The 20,177-nt window shown below is 35.4% G+C and overlaps 1 protein-coding gene and 1 pseudogene across 17 annotated transcripts in view; one reads left to right on the top strand and one right to left on the bottom strand.

The window, feature by feature from the left end:
* USP54 (ubiquitin specific peptidase 54) overlaps positions 1-20,177 on the top strand; it is a 120,088-nt gene that overhangs the window by 29,052 nt on the left and 70,859 nt on the right. For 15 of the 17 annotated variants that reach the window (XR_012510301.1, XR_012510300.1, XR_012510302.1 and 12 more), the window contains exon 2: positions 15,265-15,361. The exons of the other annotated variants lie outside the window; for them this stretch is intronic. The gene's annotated coding sequence lies outside the window, so the exon portion shown is untranslated. The remainder of the gene's footprint in view (positions 1-15,264; positions 15,362-20,177) is intronic. 17 annotated transcript variants of the gene reach the window in all.
* On the bottom strand, positions 14,837-15,567 carry LOC105075413 (small ribosomal subunit protein eS4-like; annotated as a pseudogene).

Genomic DNA, 20,177 nt, shown 5'->3' with positions numbered 1-20,177 from the left:
CCTAGAGTTCTCTTAAACTATCCTCATTTCTTACTGTTCTTTTTTCTGTTTTCTATTCTGACTCAGTGATTTCCACTAATATGTCTTTTAGCTCACTCATCCGTTCTTCTGCCTTCTTTAGTCTATCCTTGGTTCCTTCTAGTGTGTTATTCATTTCAGTGATTTTATTCTTCAACTCTGTTTGGGTATTATTTATATTTTCCAACTCTTTGCTAAAGACTTCACTCTGTGCATCTATACTCCTCTTGAGTTCTCTGAACATCTTGGCCATTATTACTTTAAACTCTTTCTCAGATAAATTGCTTATCTCCTCATCACTTATTTCTTCTTCTAGGATTTTATCTTGTGCCTTGGCCCGGGAATTATTCCTTTGCCACCTCGTATCATCTATATTTCTATGTGTTTGTGGATTCCTTCCCCAGGCTTTGGGATTGTTGTTTTCTTATTTCTAGTATCGGCCCCTGGTGGATGAGGCTGGACTAGAGGCTTATGCAGGGCTCCTGGCAAGAGGAGCCGGTGCCTGCCCACTGCTGGGTGAAGCTTGTTCCTGGACCTCTGGTGTGGATAGGGCCGTGTCTAGAGGTCTTTGTGGCTTAGGAAGTCTACTAATGGGTGGGGCTGTGTTCCTACCCTGTATGTTATTTGGCCTGAGGCTTCCCTACAGGCTGTTGGGTGGGGCTTGTCTTGGTGCTAATGAGCCAATCAAGATGAAAGCTCATGTGATGAACACTCTGAGGATGTTTGCCAATGGCTTTTATGTCCCCTGGGTGAACTGCAGCCATCACCCACAACCCCCATGTCCCCAGAAGACCCTCCAAATCCAGCAGGCAGGCCTGTCCCAGGTTTCTATGAAATCACTGCCTCTGCCCTTGGACCTAGTGCACACCAGTTTCCTTGTATGCTTCACAAGCAATTGGAGTCTCCGTTTCCCCCAGTCCCGTGGGGCTCCTGGCACCAAGCCCTGCTGGCCTTCAAAACCAGATGTCCTGGGGTCTCCTCTTCCCAATGCTGGAACCCGAGCTAGGGAGCCTGATGTGGGGCTTAGAGCTCTCAGTTCTGTGGGAGGGCCTCTGCCACTTCACTGTTCTTCAGCTTGTGGGTCACGCATCTTGAGGGCTATAGGGCCCAATTATATTGTGAGCATGCCCCTCCTACTGTCCTGCTGTGGTTCCCTCTTTATGTTTCCAGTTGCAGAAGATCTTTTTTACTAGGTGCCAGTCTTTTTTCAATGGTTGTTTAGCATTCAGTTGTGGTTTTATTGTAGCATGAGGAGAGGTGAGCTCGTGGTCCTACTACTCCGTCATCTTCTCAATTTTTTTTTATTAATCTTTTTTATTCTGAGATACTTCTCACAACTGACACAGAGCTGGAGACATCTGATATACTTGCTACCCAGTTTCCCCCAATGGTAACATCTTGCAAAGCTGTAGTGTAATACTACCACCAGGATATTGACAGTGATGCAGTGAAGGTACAGAATATTTTCATCAACACAGGATCCATCATATTGCCTTTTTACAGCTATACCCACTTCCTTTACACCTCACCCACTCCTTAACCCCTGTTGACCAACTAATTGAAAAAATCAATTTTTAAGCAGGAAGTTTTTTGTGCCACCTTGCGTAGTTTTGTATCAGAGATCTACATGGCCTTATGAAAAGAGCTCTAGACTGCAGTAGATTTGGGTTCATTATCATTATAAGCTCTTTGACCTTGGGTTAATAATTTAAATTTCTTTGTGCTTCAGTTCCCCTGTGTATAAAGTAGGATAGTGTTATATTAATTTCTATCTAACCTATTTATAGGATTTTTGAGAAATTATAAAGTTCTTTAGAAATAAGTACTGCATAGATTATTATTAACAGCAAGGACAATAGTTTTTCAACTAGAAAGAATATAGTGAATAGCAAAATTATAAACTAGAAACTAGCTCAGGACGGTAAGAATGAACATTTTAAAGTGAATTTAAGTTTTAAGACTCAACTGAGTTTCAGTGTCCTGAATTAAGAGGCTGATAATTTCAGAGTCAGTGTTGTTAATCTTTGAGAAATCATAAAAACCAGAGAGAGACAAATGTCCCAATATCTAAAAAGAGGAAAGTAGTCAGAAAACTACAGACATGTAAAATTGATGTTAAATCCTGGAAAAATTCAATTGTAAGTGATCAAACAGATGATGTGGACTTTTAACCATAAATGTGGTTGATTTATCATAACAAATTACTTCTACTTCTATTCTTAAATTTTATTACTTCTATTTCTATTCAGACTTACGAGGTTAGTAGATCAAGGTTTGTTCTGGTTATAATCATAATCCCGCAGTTTCCCAGTCTTTCATGATACATTTATAGCTGTTATATAGTAAAATATGGTTTGGTTGATTGATTAAGTGATTGTGTAGAACACTGTACCTACTTAGATTCTTGATTTCACCAGAAAAGTCTCTGGTGGATTTTCTTTGGACCTTGGATAGAGTAAAAATTTAAAATATATATATGATTATCAGATATGTAAGTATTGCAAAGCTTCAGGAGTAGTTAATTTGACTGATGATGAATAAAGCCTTAAAAATTATGTCATAGGGTGAAATCATGTGCTCAAACTGAAATTAAATTTAACAGAAATAAGCCTTAGGTTTAACTTCAAAACCTCAAATGTACAGGAACAGGATGAGGAAGAAATGGTTGAGTAGCAGTTCATGTGAAAAATATCTGGGAATTTTGGTTAATCATAAAAGTTGCAGCAACTGCCTATGCAATGTTCCTGCTGAAAACACCTTCAGCTTTATTACCAGTTTATCCAGGTCACTAAAGTATTGGTTCCAATATTTTTTTTTCCAATATATTTTTGTACTAGGTTGGAAATACATCTTGTCTATTGGTTTAAATGGATACTGACAAAGTGGAGAGTGTTCTAAGGAAGGCAGACCAGACCATATATGGTCTGAAAACCATTTATGAAGGAAACCATTGAGATTTGGGGAGGGGAGTATTGAGAAATTTTAAAATAATTTAAAATAATTTATTTAAATTGTATGCAATTTAAAATGGAAAAATTGTATAACAAATACCCATATTCCCACCACCCAGAATTAACTACTGTTTATATCTATTTTTCTTCCTTTTTCTCTTAGAAATAAAAGGATGCAGGTCTCTTCCTACAAGGAACTCCACCTTATTTTTATCAAAGTAATACATGTGCATAGTTTTAAAGATTTGAATAGTTTATGCTTGAAGGAAAAATAGCTGATATCCCACCCCCAGAGGCAACCATAATCAATTGTCTTAAATATTTCTAATGGTATAATTATATCAATTAAATGCATGTATGTATGTCTTCTCCCTTATATTCTTACCATAATTATCTAATTTTGGAAGTTGAATCATTACTTATTATTTATATTATGTATTGAACCTGAGCTTCATGATGTACAATTATTATAATTCTTATGCAACTTTTTATTTTCCTTAAGCATAATAATTGCCTTACTTTTTACATTTGCTCAGTTTTTAAAGTTCTCATCACTATTAAATCACTCCCAGACTCTTAGCCAGAACCATAAAACTCTGCTCCATTCATTCAAATCCAGTAGATAAGTTATCAATCTTTTTATTTTCCCCCTTAGGGACCTACCTTGTATATTCTTCTACATTCTTTTATTTATTTACTTGTTTGTTGGTTGGTTGGTTTATTGAGGTAACACTGGTTTATATCAGTTTCATGTGTACAACATTATATTTCTATTTCTATATACAGTACTATTCTACATTATGCTTTAATATGGATTGGTTGTTATCTAGGCCCGCTGTACAGCTGTCACCATGCTATTCCTTTTACTGTCATCCTTGGAATTCTGTTTCCTGAATTACTTGGATCAGGAAGTCATCTTCTTTCTTCTCTTTAAAAAAAATTATTTATTATTTATTTTTGGGGGGAAGGACAGGTAATCAGGTTTGTTTATTTGTTTGTTTGTTTATTTAATGGAGGTACTGCGGATTGAACTCAGGATCTCATGCATGCTAGACATGCACTCTACCACTGAGCTATACCCTCCCCCGCCAAAGTCATCTTCTTTCTTGATTTCCTCCCTCATTTTGATGAAACATATCCTCTAGGAGCTTTCTGAGAATTGACATTTATAGAAGTTAAAATTTTTGAAATCTTCAGTATATGAGAACATTTTTATTCTACCTTCAAAATTAAATAATACTGTATTTGGAACTAGAATTTTATGTTGGAAATCATTTTCTCATATAATTTTGAAGATATTTCTCTTGCTTCCTGTGTTGCCGATGAATAGTCTGATGTAATTCTTTTTGTTTTATTTTATTTTTATAAGAACAAATGGTACTTTATTAACAAATAGACAAAAATATGTAATTTCTAGTAAGACAAAGATTGAGTGGCATTTACAGTGTATGCATTTACTTCAGCATTCTACATAAAATGTAGATTGTTTTTCTATGGACTGACTCTAATTAAGGAGTTGGAATCTAAAAAAGAAAAAAAAGGAGTTGGACTCTGACCACTGAAGTGTTCTATCATTCTTTTTTGTTGTTGTTGTTAAATATGCATAACATAAAATTTACTGTTTTAACCATTTTTAAGTGCAAAGTTCTATAGCCTTAAGTACATTTACATTGTTGTACAGCCAGATGCCATTCTGATATCTATTTCTTTGTGTGTTATTTCTTCCTATTTTTTTTCACCCTCTCTCTAGAAACTTACAGAATTTTCTCTTTATGTATAGTGTTATGCAGTTTAGTATTATTTATGCCTCGGTGTGGATTTTTTAATTCATATTATGCTGGGGGCTTTGTGGTTCCTTTAAAACTGAAAACTTATAATCTTAAAATCTGGGCTGGTTTCTGTATTTTTTCTTAGACACTTTTCTCTTCTCTTTTTCTAGAAAGCCTGGATTGATTCTCTGATTTTTAAATCTATTATCTTTACTATTTCTCTGTCTTTTTATTTTAGTTTTTGGGGTTTCCTTAAATATGTCTTTCAAACCTTTTGATGAAATTTGTATTTCTTGTTTTATAGGTGTAAAATCGTAAAAAATATGTTTTAGATTTTTAAGTTTTCTTGTATTCTCTACAATGTCTGTTTCCTTCAAGCTTTTTTCCCCTCCTGTTTGCAGGACCATCAGTCGTCTGTATCTATAGGTATTCTTTCAGGCTGGTTAGTTTCCTTAGATGGAAATGCTCCAGTTTCCTGCCTGTGGAATAGAGTCGAGTACCAGTGGTTTTGTGCTGAGAGGGAGAAAGGGGACTGGGATCTTCCCATTTAGTATGTAGACTTTCACTTAATCTCCCTGTGCTTTATTTTATTTTTTTAGTTTTTATTGACGTTTAGTTGATTTACAATGTGTTAGTTTCGGGTATATAGCAAAGTGATTCAGTATATATATATGTTTCAGATTCTTTTCCATTATAGATTATTACCAGATATTGAATATAGTTCCCTGTGCTGTATAGTAGATCCTTGTTGTTTATCTGTTTTATATACAGTAGTGTGTATATACTAACCCCAAACTCTTAATTTATCCTCCCCCCTCATTTCCCCTTTGGTAACCATAAGTTTATTTTTTTATGTCTGTGAGTCTGTTTCTGTTTTGTAAATAAGTTCATTTGTATCATTTTTTTAGATTCCACACATGAGTGATACGATATTTGTCTTTTTCTGAGTTACTTCACTTTTCTAGATCCCTCCATGTTGCTGCAAATGACATTATTTCATTCTTTTTTTATGTCTGAGTGATATTTTATTGTATGTATGTATGTGTGTATATATATATATACACATACATACATACCATATATACATGTGTGTGTATGTGTGTATATATATGTGTATATATATGTGTGTGTGTGTGTGTATATATATATATATATATATATATATATATATATATATATACCACATCTTCTTTATCTAGTCATCTGTTGATGGACATTTAGGTTGCTTCCATGTCTTGGCTATTATTCCCTATACTTTTTTTTAAGTTTTAACTTTTTGTTAAAGTAAAAGTTTCTTATTTCAATAAGGCATTTCACCCATTTTAGCTGTGCCTGCTGCCCCAGAATCACACCCTCTCTGGTTCATACTCTTCAGAAAATAAGCCTATTGTCTTCAGCTGTAGAGGAGGGGGTTTGCCTGGCTGTATTGGGTTCAAAGAGAGAATCTGAAGCATCTAACTGCTTCTTAAACACATTTTTCAATTGCTCTTCCATTTTTAAGGCCCTCCCATATTCTCATCTGCAAAAAGTTCTAATTCCTGAGCTTTTCCTGGGTTCTGCAGCAGTACTTACACTTCTGGTTGCCAACATTTACCCTCCAGTCCTTTCTCTGGTATGTTGATCAATTACCACACATTTATCTGTTTTCTGGCTTCCAAATTTTTATGTAAATTCTACCTCTGCAGTCATTTACCTTCCCAGTTTCTTTGTTCTTGTGGATTTTTACCTTTCGTATTTCATTAGTCTTATTTTTAATGAAGATTTAATTTAGGAGAGAGTAGAGATAAATGTGTGTGCTTAATCTGCATATTTAAACAGAAATGCAATTCATTTCTTAAAATTTTATGTGTATATGAAATGTATCCACAATTGATATATAGTAGTGCTTTATGTGTTTTAAAATATTTACATAAATGGAATATTGTAGTTGTAATTCTACAACTTTTTTCTCAGTATTATGTTGAAATCTAATGTTGAAATAGATCTAGTTCATTTTTAAATGATATATAACATTAAATCTTAAGACTATATCACATTGTGTTTATCCATTCCCTTTGATGACATTTAAGTTATTTTCACTTTTTCTCTAGTGAAGATATATGTTTCAAAACTTTTCTAGGCTATGATGAGAAAGTGAAATTGCTAGTGTACTAGTTATCTATTGCTGCATAACAACTCATCTCTCAATTTTGCAACTTAAAGCAATGAATATTTGTTATCTCACAGTTTCTGTGAATCAGGAATCATGGTATGTATTTCACAGCCTGTAATCTACTTGTTGACTGGAGCTTTGGTTTCATCTGAAGACTCACTGGGCAGAGGATCAGCTTCCAAGTTCTGCCTCTCTTGTGATGTAATTCAGTTCCTCATGGGTTGATTGACTGAGGACCTTAGTTCCTTGCTAGCTTGTTGACTCAGGCATCCTTCAGTTCCTTGCCTTGTAGGACTTTGTACAACATGGCAACTGGCTTCCATGACAGTGAAGAAGATGGAAGCCAGAGTCTGTAACCTAATCTTAGAAATTATATCCTATCACCTCTGCTGTATTCTCTTCATTAGGAGCAAGGCATCCAGTCCAGCCCGTCCTCAAAGAGTAGGGGTTGTGTGAGGAATTAATAAAGTTGTGTACTGCACTCAGTCATAGCTGTACTAGAGTATTTAGCCAAAAAAGAGGTGATTAAAAGAACACATGAGTTTTGTCTGACATATTTGAAAGGCTTACATAAAGAGGAAACAGTAGGTCTGCTCTGTTTTGGATCAGAGATTGAACTGAGAACAGTGGGTGGAAGTTAAAATGTACTGCCTTATAGAATAATGTGCTTTCTATTCCTGAACATATTCTAGCAGATGCTGGTTGACTACTTGTAAAAAAGTTTCTTGCATTAAGTTAGAAACTTAACTATAAGCTCTTTAAAGATTATTTCTACTCTAAGATTCTATAATTATAAATGAGTGAGTTTCAAACTGTTAGTATTTGAAAAGCCTGTTAACCACTATCTGGGGAGAGGTGTATAGGCATACATTTATATTTGTACGTATAAGGTTTCATTTAAAAGATCCAGGTTAAGAAGTTCAGAACAGAGCTATAAATTTATACTTTTAATTATCGAAAATCACTGTTCATATCCTGTTTTTATATTCCTTTGGCTACCATAGAATGCTTACTAATATAATTCTTATTTTAAAATATTAGCAGCAACTCAATTTTTTCTTTTCTATTTATTTATTTTTTTCATTTTTATTGAAATATAGTCCGTTTACAATGTTGTGTCAATTTCTGGTGTGCAACACAATACTTCAGTCACACAGGAACATACACACATTTATTCTCATATTCTTCTTCACCATAGGTTACTATAAGATATTGAATATGGTTCACTGTGCTATACAGTATAAACTTGTTGTTTATCTATTATATATATATTAGTTAGTATCTGCAAATCTCGAACTTCCAATTTATCCCTTCCCACCCCCCTCACCTGTAACCATAAGTTTGTTCTCTAATGTCTGTGATTCTGTTTCTGTTTTGTAAGTAAGTTCGTTTGTCTTTCAGTTTTTTCTTCTAACAAAAAATATTTTCATTGTAAAATAGAAATGCAAATAAGGAAATGAGGAGTAAATATCTTATAATCCTACCCCCAAAGATTATATTAGCATTAGAAATATCAACACTGTGGTATAATGACATATAATCTCTCTGACCTTTTAATTTGATACAGACATACACACACAGATTCTTTATTTGTGGTAATATGTTATATAGCATCACTGCAAACACTGAATTAACGTATACTGAATCATTGCTCCTAGGGGAAGTATAGGATAAGGTTCCTATGAGCCTCTGGTCACATTTTTATTAACTAATCAACATGTAACCTTATTTTATGTGTGGTTTTGTTTAAAGGCACATTATTTAATATATATTATTGATTCTTTAACACTGAACTCATGGCAAGTAGCACTGTAACGTATACCTGAGTGAACCTTAGCTAACACGTGTATTTTCTCCAGAAGGCATATCACAGCCTTCTTGCCCTTAGAAACACTAGCCAGCACTTCAGCACTACACTGTCATTTTAAACAGTGAAATCATCAACCAAAAGCACAAAAGTATGAAAAATGTTGCAGTAAATAAACCACAAAAAAGACACTTGTTTATAGTATGAGAGCTGAAACAAAAAGACTGAGCATTGCCTACTTTGACCTCAGTTGGGAATGTGCACATCAGGCAACTCGAATTTTTCACCATTCTGTGCATGTCCATGAAAGAGCACAAAACTGCTGTAAGTACTGATTTTTGAGGTTCTAAATGAATTTTAGCGAGTAGGAAAATTTGTGTGTATGTAATCCACGTAATGATTTACTATGTATGTGTAGTAGTAGTAGCCTTTGTTTTCCATCTTGCTTAATTTTATACAAATGAAATAATTTTGAAAATACTGTTCTAATCAGCTCTTTTCACCTAGCATCCTAATCATCATTCATTCATTAAGTTATTTATGGCATGCCTGCTATATGTCCACATAGTGTACTAGACTCTGGAGATACAGTAGCAGGCAAGATAAAAAAGTCTCTGCCTTAGTGAACGTACTTTCTAATGGGGAAGACAGGTAAGTAATGTCTGGTAGTGTTAAGTACAATTAAGAAAAAAAGCAGGGGAAGGAGATAGGGTGGCAATTGGTAATTCTATTTTATTTTATTATTTTAATTTAATATAAGGTTTTTGAAGTAAACAAATATTGATTTTATTGGTAGTTGGTAATTTTAGATGAGATGTTCAGGGAAGTCCCTTTGAGAAAGTTACCATTTAAGTAGAGACTTGAATGAAGTAAAGGAGCAGGCTATGCAAAGAGCTAGGGAATGGGCATTCAGTAGAGAGAGGTTTGCAATTAAAAAGCCTGGAGATGGGAACTAGCTTGTCATGTTTGAAAAATGATGGGCAGAGTGCAGTAAAGATGAAATTGTTGAGATTGTAGGGGCTAGATCATGAAGGATTTAAGACTAGGAGTCTAGATTTCATTCAGAATGTAGTGGGAAAACATTGGAGTGTTTTATGTGGAGTAATGACACTGATTTATTATTTTAAAGATTATTCTGGTTGTCGTGTGAAGAAGTGTTTGTAATGGAAGCAAGAAAGCAAATAGAAGGCTATTGCAGTATTCTGTGCAATAGATATAAGCGACTTTGTCTAGGATGGTAGCAGTGTAGGTGGTGAGAAGGGATATGTTTTGAGAGTAGCACCAATAAGATTTGCTGGTGGATTGGTGAGGTGTTAGGGAAAGAAAGGAGTCAAGAATGACTCCAGTTTTGGCCTGAACAAGTGAGTAGTGCTTTTTACTATGATAAGGAAGAGTGTGGAGGAGCTGATTGGGGTGTATATGGTGAGAATCAAGATTTTTTCTTTTGGGCCTGTTGGGTTTGAGATACCTAGTAGACGTCCAAGTGGTAATGTTCAGTAGGAATTTGAACATACAAGTCTGAATCTCAGGGGAAGAGATTGGAGCTGGAGATTAAACAGTGTGATGATTATATCTCCATTTCAATAAATATTAACCTATAATTTTTTCATGGTTGATTCATATTCCATTGTATTGATATGTGCTGTACTTTGTGATGAATAACTTTGTAAATTCTTATTTTAAATGAATTCCTCTAGGGTATTTGCAATGTAGTTGTCACATTAACTACAGAATTAGCTCAATTTTCTCAAGTTAAGTACACAAGACTCTGTAGTTCATACTCCAACTGTAAGTTTGGGACTCTCCAGTACACTTGCATTTCTGATCAGTCAGCTACAAATTCAGGAGTTCCTTGACCCTCTCAGGTTTGATAATTTGCTAGAACAACTCACAGAACTCAGGAAAGTCCTATATTTATGATTAGTTTTTATAGTAATAAAAGGGTACAAATCTGAACCAGCAAAAGGGAGAGATACATAAGGTAAGGTCCAGGAGTTTCCCCAAAGCAAAGCTTTGGTGTCCTCAGGATGTGTCACCCTTCTAGCACTTCCATGTGTTTTACCAACCAGAGAAGTTCACCAGCTCTCAGTATTCAGAGTTTTTATTGGGGATTCATTATGTAGATATGGTTGTTTGAATCATTGGCCTGTGTGATTGAATTCAGTCTCCAGCCTACCTCTACTCCCCAGAGGTCAGTCTGAGATCATGTGACTCAAAGCCCCAACCCTCTAATCACATGGTTGGACTTTCTAGTATGGCCAGTCCCCATCCTGAAACTATCTAGCGGTCCACTGTGAGTCACCTGGTTAGTATAAACTCATTGTGGTTAGAAGAGCCCAGTAAGAGTAATAGAGACACTCATATCATTTGAGAAATTCCAAAGGTTTAGAGGCTTCCCTCTCAAGAACCAGGGACAAAGTCCAGTCAAATTCTTTGTTACATGATAATATTAAAACCCAGTTCAGTTATTACTTTCCAAGGGATTTTGTTATAGTTTTTCTTTTTCCCTCATTAGACAGTGAACACTGTGAAGGTCCCCTAATTTTAGTTGTCTTTGCATCTGTAATCTTAGCACTATATCTGACTTGTAATAGATTCTCAATAAGTATTTAGTGAATTAAAATACTTAATAACTCATGAGTAGATGGGAAGTTCAGAATTCCCTTATTAAAGTTACCTGGAGATCAAATAGAATTGATAGTCTCATTTCATTTCTTGCTTCATCCATCATTCTTTTCTCTTATTTAAATATTTTTATACTTTTATGTGGGTGTCAAATTTGCAAAAGAAAGAAGGTGATTTGGCTTTTAAAAACAAATTCATCAACAGTTCTTTAGATAGCAACTTTTTCTAACGCGTTTGAAAGATACCAGGTTTCCACTTACACAAAGTTTATAGGGACTATATTCTCACATAATCACATTAGCATTATCATACTTCACCTCAGAGGATCTCTATGGTTTCCTCTGATTTTAAAGGTGAATAAGTTTCTAATGCCCTCTTGTTTTTCATGCCATGCATACAAAAATAATGAGTGCTTAATAAAAATGTAACCATTCTCTTTCTGTTAAGATTAAAAAAAGATTCTGAATATCTTTGCCATGATCTGGGCTAGTTCCCATGAAACAGTATTTCACTGGGATATATCCTTTTTGGAGTTGTGAATACACTAGAAGTTATTTGCATATGTTTTAGTTTCCCTTTCTTATGTATAATTTTTACATTTGTGTGTGATTTTTTAAATGAACTACTGATTTTTGTTGTTTTCATCTTTTTCATAAACTTTAAAACATACTTTATTTTTTAGAACAGTTTTAGATTTACAGCAAAGTTAAGATGATAGTACAGGAAGAGCCCATATACTTTCTCACCCAGTTTTCCTTATTATTAACATCTTAAGTTAGAGTACATTTTTTGCAGTTAATTTATTGCCTTATTTGTGGCCTTTTATGTTTCCATATAAATTTTAAAATTATTTGTTCTAGTTCTGTGAAAAATTCCATTGGTACTTTGATAGAGATTGCATTGACTCTATAGATGGTCTTGGGTAGTATGGTCATTTTAACAATGTTAATTCTTCTAATCTCTGAGCAAAGTATACCTTTCCATTTTTTTGTGTCATCTTTAATTTCTTTCATCAATGTCTTATAGTTTTCAGACTACAAATCTTTTACCTCCTTTGTTAAATTTATTCCTAGGTTTTTTATTCTTTTTGATGCACTTGTAAATGGGATTGTTTTCTTATTTCTTTCTGATAGTTCATTGTTAATATATAGAAATGCAACAGATTTCTGTATATTAATTTTGTATCCTTCAACTTTACTGATTTATTCTAATTTTTTTTTTGGCAGAGTCTTTAGGATTTTCTATATATAGTATCATATCATCTGCAAACAATGACATTTTTACTTCTTTCTAATTTGAATGCCTTTTTATTTCTTTTTCTTGTCTATTGCTGTGGTTATGACTTCTAATATGTATTGAATAAAAGTGGTGAGAATGGGCATACTTGTCTTGTTCCTGATCTTAGAGGAAATGTTTTCAGCTTTTCATCTTTGAGTATGTTGTTGACTGTATGTTTGTCATATATGGCCTTTCTTGTGTCGAGCTGTGTTGTCTCTGTACCCATTTTTTAAAGAGTTTTTAATCATTAATTGTTGTTGAATTTTGCTTTTTTTTTTTTTTTTTGCTGTTTTTTTTAATGGAGGAGGTAATTAGGTTTATTTATTTATTTTTAATTGAGGCACTGGGAATTTAACCCAGGGCCTTGTGCATGCACATCTACCACGGAGCTATACCCTCCCCCACTAAGTGATGCTGAATTTTGTCAGAAGCTCTTTCTATATCTATTGAGGTGATCATATGATTTTTATTCTGTAAGTTGCTAATGTTTTATCACACTGATTGATTTGCAGTTATTGAGCCATCATTGCTTAGCTGAGATTTTTCCCATGCTCTTTAAGAGCAGAGACTTTGTTTTCTACAGCCCTCTGGCTTTTTCCTTTGCAAACTCCTCTAGCCTTCAAAGCCAGATGTTCTGGGGACTCATCTTCCTAGCGCAGGACTCCCAGACTGAGGAGCCCAATACGGGGCTCAGACCCCTCACTCCTTGGGGAGAACCTCTGCAATTGTGAGCATCCTCCCGTTTGTGTGTCACCCACCTGGGGGGTGTGGGTCTTCACTCTGCTGTCCTCTGCCCCTTCTACCCATCTGTTGTTATTCCTCATTTATACTTTTGGTTGTGGAAAATCTTTTCTGCTAGTCTTCAAGTCATTCTCATAGAAAGTTGCTCTGAATAGTTGTAATTTTGATGTGCCCATGGGAGGAGGTGAGCTCAGGGTCTTCCTGCTTCAAAATCTTGGTCACACCTCCATATTGTACTCCTTGGAGTACATTTCTTTATATCAGTATGGACTCATAGATATTTATTTTATACTTAGGTTATAACCCAATGTTACTTTTTTTTTTTCCGAATTATTTCAGACTTGGCCATTGGGAACTCCTTTGGTTGTCTCCTGTGTCCCTTTGATATACCTCTATCAATTTAGGACTTTTGTTTTGTTTTGTTTTTAGCATTTCTTTACTTTATGACATTATAATATGCTCCAGGATCATCTCATATATTTCCTATTCCAGACCTAGAATCAGCCATTTCTCCAGGGAACCTTGAATTCTTTTATGGAGAAAGGTATTCAAAACTAAAATATCAGGTCTAGGTGTGCTTATCGTAACTGGGGTGTCATTGATTCTAGGCATTTTCAGCTGATAGAGGGGCAAATAAATATATGCATGTATACATATACACTTATGTATAAGCTGCTGTTTTTATGGGGACCTAATTTAAATCACAGACATGAAACAAAGAATGTCCTTGTTTTGCAAAGAGGAAAACTGTTTTTTTTAAAATAACAGCTTTATTGAGATATAATTCACATACCACACAACTGACCTGTTTAAAGTATACAATTTGGTGATTTTTAATATCTTTACAAAATTAAACAACCACCACAATTAATTTTAGAACATTCTATCACCTCCAAAAGAAATGGCATACCTGTTAGTAGTCACTTTCCATTTCCTTCACACCTCCTCTCTGCCCTAATCTGCTTTCTTATCTCTGTAATATACCTATTCTGGATATTTCATGTAATTGGAATCCTACAATAGTTGGTCTGTGTGACTGGCCTTTTCACTTACCATAATGTTTTCAAGGTTTATACATGTAGCATGTATTAGTACTTCGTTCTTATGATGGCTGAATACTATTCTATAGTATGAATATATCACATTTTATTTATACATTCATCAGTTGATGTATATTTGGGTTGTTTCTGCTTTTTGGCTTTTATGAACAATGCTGCTATGAACATTCATTTACAGGTTTTTGAGTGTATATATATATTTTAACTTCTCTTGGAGATCTATCTATCTCTAGGAATAGAATTGCTGCATCTTATGGTAACTCTATGTTTAATCTTTTGAGTATCTGCCAGACTGTTTTCTAAAGTGCTGCACCATTTTACATTTCTACCCAGCAGTGTAGGAAGATTCAGATTTCTCTACATTCTTTTTTTTTTTTTAAATTCAATATGATCTTTAAGTACAAAGACTTTTCCAATCATGTCACCTAGGGGTCATTTTATCTACAGCTATGTTTGGCTGCCAGTCTCTTGTCTCTCTCCTCAGCAATGGTAAGTTGGATATCCTTTCCACAGGGAGGAGAGATCCATGGTTTGTTGCCTTTGCTAGTAAGGAAAATGTTGGAGAGCTGGGTGGCAAAGCTTTTGCCATTGTCATCTTTCACATGAACTACATCAAAAGAACTGAGACGTCCCTCTCTATTGGGGATCCCATCAATCCTCCCCAGTTTAGCACCTCCAGTCACCATGTGCAGGTTACCAGTATCAAACTGGATGAAAGCAGTAATCTTGCTAGTCTCCAGATCAATCTGAATGGTGTTATTAACCTTGATGAGGGTAGTGGATGGTGCGAGCATCATGGCTCACCAGATGAGCGATTCCTTTTGTGTTCACAAATATCTTTCTCACTTGTGCTTGGCCTCCTCAGGTGTAATATGATGTACAGCTAAGTGACCCTTGGTATCACAGATCAGATGGAAATTCTCTCTATTCTTGTGAATGCTGATGACATCCATTAAACCAAGGTAGGTTTATAAATGTGGACCTTGCCATCAATCTTAATGATACCCTGTATGCGGATCTTTTTTACTTCATCACCTGTTAGGGCATACAGTCTGTTCCTTGATGAAGAAACGATGAAGGGGAGACATTCCCACAGCTTTTTGGGACCAGTAGATGGATGAGGAGCAAACACACTGGTCAGTTTATCCAGCATCGGTGCTTTGGAGCTGCTACATGCTTCAGGTGCTCCTTAGGACCTCAACCTATTGTTGCACTAGGTACAAAAAGAGACTCTTTACATTCTTGTCAACACTTATAATTATCTATTTTTTATTATACCCGTCTCAATGGGTGTCAAGAGGTATCTCCTTGTGGTTTTGATTTTCTTTTCATTGTTTAACCTGTGTTTGTTTTTTAAATTACTATTATTATTATTGACAAACTTTATTTTTTAGAATAGTTTCAGGTTTATAGAAAAATTGAGCCGATAGTAGAGTTCTTATATGGTGTCTCCCTTCCCCCCCACAGTTTCCCCTATTATTAACATCTTGCAGTAGTATGGTATATTTGTTGCAATTAATGGACCAATATTGAAACATTATTATAAACTAAGGTCCATAGTTTATTCAGATTTCTTAAGTTTTTACCTAATGTCTTTTTTCTATTCCAAATTCTTATCTAAAATTCCACTTAATTCCTTGTCACATCACCTTAGGCTTCCCTTGGTTGTAACAAGTTTATTTTTGATGACTTTGACAGTCTGGAGGAGTGTTTTGTAGGATGCCCCTCTATTGGGATTTGTCTGATATTTTCTCATGATTAGGCTGGCGTTATGGATTTTTTGGGTGGAAGATCCAGATATACAGTGTCATTCTCATCACATCTTATTAAAGGTAAATGTTATCAACATGACTTATCATTGTTGATATTGACCTTGATCACCTGCCTGAGGCCCTGGTTGTCAGGTTTCTTCATTGTAAAGTCACTCCTCCTGCCTCTTTCCCTACTATACATTGTTTAGCAGCTTTTCATGTGCATATTATCCATTTGTGTATCTTCTTTGGAGAAATATCTAGATCCTTTTTTAATTGGGGTTTAACAAAAAAATACCCATTTTAAATTGTATTGTTTTTATTATGCAGTTATAAGTGTTCTTTATATATTCTAGATCCAAGTCTCATCAGATAATGTAATTTGCAAATATTTTCTCCCATTCTTTGGGTTATCTTATTACTTTCTTGATGGTGTCCACTGAAGCATAAAAGTTTTAATTTTTATAGATTCAAATTTATCTGTTTTTGCTTTTGCTGCTTGTGTCATGTCTAAGAGGATTTTTCCTAGGTCAAGGTCATGAAGTTGTATGCTTATACATTCTTCTAAAAGTTTTATAGTTTTAGCTTATTTATTTAGATATTTGATCCATTGTGAGTGAAATTTTGCACATGGTGTGAGATAAGAGTCCACCTTCATTTCTCTTGCACATGGGTATCTAGTTGCCTTATAAGCAGATAGGATAGGGATCCCCTACCCAGAGAAAGAGAACCAGGCATGGCTAAATCATTTTGTGATCTAAGCCTGGCCATGATGCTTGTCCTTGAACAGGTCTTAGTAATTCATGATCTTAAGAGGACAGAATAATGCAGAAGTAAATGTCTGTTATCAGACAGGAGAAGTAACAAGAGCAAAGATAATGTATCAGTTATGAAGCTCCCAATTCTGTTTCAAAGATTAGCCTGAAGCACTCAACGACCAGATCAATTGGAACCCAAGGGATGATGATGATGTTGACCTTTCCTGATCCTCATGACTTTAATCAATTAAAACTTAGACTCTGTAGATGGCCTAAGCCCTTTCATGAATATGCATGTACTCTTAGCTTAAAACTTGCTCCTTTTCGCTGTTTAAACTCTGAGAAGTCTGATGAAATCTCTTGGACAGGCTCTGTCTGAACTTAATGTGTTCTGAAGTCTATAGGCTAGGAATAGGCTAGCAATATAATTTTTACTGGCACTCTGTTTGGTCAGATTTTCCCCTTCATCATTTTCTTCTTTTTTTTCCCCTCTTAGGCATATTTCTCTTCTTCCTTGATTGTGCCTTAAAATTGTAGGTTTAAGGTGTAAGAGAGAATGAGAGTTTGTTTTTTTTTTTTGAGTAAAGGTAGATTTGTTTAGAGAGATAAATACTGTATAGAGTGTAGGCTGTTTCAAAAGACAAGAGAAAGGCCATGAGGTGTGGTGGTTGGGTGCTCAGGTTAAAGTAAAGGTAGGTACACATTCCATAGACAGAGTACAGGCCATCTCCAAAGATGAGGGAGAGAGAGAGGTGGCCATGAGATGTGGAGAGATTAATTTTTAACCACTTTCTGTGAGACTAGCATTTAGGGGGTTCTCTGGTACACTTGAGAGGTATTTCATATCCTTTCTCCTGTTTAGGAGCTTTCAGTCTATTAGAAGAAATTTTAGACCTTTGTTCTAGAGATATGTTGGCTATGTTCATAATGACATAGTGCTATTTAAAATAATTTTTAGGATGATTCAAGATATATTTGAATATATGACTTTAAATGATAATTATAACATTAGAAACCTAAATAAGTAGCCCCTGATTGCCTTTCTCCTTTCTTCAGAGTCCATTTGTGTGAGAAATACACAGAAGTGTTTTTGGATGGTTTTGTTGCTTAGCTTTGCGGTTAACAGCCAGAGTTTCTCCAAAGTATGTCCTTAGGATTACAGTTTTTTTATTTTTGTTTTTTCCTTCTCTCTTCCTTTTCTGCAATATATTTCTTCTCAGTAATGTGTACCTGAGTAAAATAATCAGCTATTTAAGGTACATACACTGTTAACCAACAATGAATAAATCTCAGAATAAAAAGTAGGTGCAAATTAGCTATATAGTTTTTATTGTTTTCCATAGACTTTCCAGTATATTCTTTATAATCTAGGGTCAAAGGCTAGAATATTTTCTCTCAGGTTCCTTGTTAACTAAGATCAAGACCATATTCTAGTTTCATTTTCCAAAATTCCAGGTTAACAGCTCTGAATTAAGTATTTTTGTTTTCCCCCTATGTGGGCATATAGCCCAGAGATCAAATGCTGCTGTTCTATGGGCTTCCACTTGATATAAAGCAGTCTCTACCCTGCACCTCCCCACCTCAGTCGTCCATAGTTTATTTAAAAGATCTCACATTTCCTCACTATCCTCTAGACTGCTAAAATCAAGAGGCTTTTATTTTCTAATTTGGCTTCTACTTTGGAGCCTCTCAAATACTGCCTTTATCACCAACATCAGTGTTATCATTAGCATCTCAGAAATTAAAACCAAACAATGATTTTGCTTTGGGGTTACTCCAGGAAGAAGTCAGCTTGGCTTTTCTTACAGAAATTCTGTTTCTCTTTTACGGCTTTAAGAGGAGCAATTTTTTTTTAAATTAAATTGAACATTCTGCTGTATCCTACCCCTCTTGCTGGTAGAGACCAATAATGAAAGGTTGTGGAATCTGACCCAGTGTAACTTTTAAGCCAGTGTTCTTCCATATCACTCTCTACTCTCACCTCCCAACCCCACAAGGATTTCTTTTGTTTATTTAAGTCTTAGAAGTAATTTCTCCTTGCTAATAATTTTTATGTTTTTTCAGAGGTCTTTGTCTATTATTGTCAAAGGTGAGCTACTATGGTGTAATAGTCCTTGCAAAGTACTTGAAAAAATGTGACAGGTTTTGTTGAAACACAATTTTACAAAGTACTGTTGTTATTGAACTGAACTTGGGTCCTCTTGCCTGAAGCACAGCAAAGCCTACCTACTGACAGTGGGCTGTGTTGAAGGAAAGTACAGTGGTTATTTCAGGGTGGTAAATAAGGAGAACAGACAGCTCATGCTCAAAAGACCTGAACTCCCCAATAGCTTTCAGGGAAGGAGTTTTTAAAGGCAACATTATGAATGAGCGTTCAGGGTGCCTGATCAGTTTGTGGACATTATTCTGATTGGTTGATGCTGAGGTAACAGAGTGATGTTTTGGGAATGTCAGTCATCAACCTTGTTCCAGCCAGCCTGGGGTCTAGTGCTTGTGATCAGAATGTAGTCACTATCCTCTACCTGGGTTGTGGGGAGTCAGTTTCTGCAGAACAGCTCAAAGATATGTATCAGATTGTTATCTGAATCCCTTTAAGAGGAACCAGGAGTCCTGTGACTGTCCTAATTATTAAGTGCTTGAGTCTGCTCTTTGGAACGCTTGAGAAGGCCTAGGAGACTAAAGCCTTTTTTTCTTTTCTTTTTTTTTTTTTTTTTTTTTTGACAGAGGACACAGAGGGAATTTTAGACCAAGGAAGGGCCTGTAGTGTCCTGCTCAGTTTCACTGTTGTAACCAGTGTCATCCAACTTTAGGATTCCTGGACATTTAAAAATGACATTTAAAACTGTTAGCAGATTGAGAGATCCCAAATTGGCAAGCCCACCAGAGGTGTGGGTTCTTGCCACCGGCTGTGAAAGAATTCAAAGCAGAGGCAGAGGGACACAGTGAAAAGCTGCTTTATTGCTCAAAGAGGAAGAAGGAAAGAAAGTGCTTGAGTGGGGAGCCGTCAGCCAAGATGGCATGTACAGACAGCTCCAGCTCTGGGTTGGGCCATGTGGACTTTTTTATTGGAAGCTTCTGCCATCATGTCCTCCTTCCGGGTGTGCTGGAGCCAATCATCTTTTTATTGTCCCTGTATGGGCTTTTCTGGTTGTTGTCATGGCAATTTTCATCTCATGATGCTGATGGGTGTTTCATTTAATGGGCAAATACATTACAATGAAGGTATAATGAGGCTCAAGGTCCACTGGAAGTCAAATCCTCTGCTGTCT

This window comes from Camelus bactrianus, chromosome 11 (assembly GCF_048773025.1).
Source record: "Camelus bactrianus isolate YW-2024 breed Bactrian camel chromosome 11, ASM4877302v1, whole genome shotgun sequence".
NCBI lineage: Eukaryota > Metazoa > Chordata > Mammalia > Artiodactyla > Camelidae > Camelus > Camelus bactrianus.
Note: the sequence above shows the minus strand (reverse complement) of the source record. Positions and strands in the feature narration are given on the sequence as shown.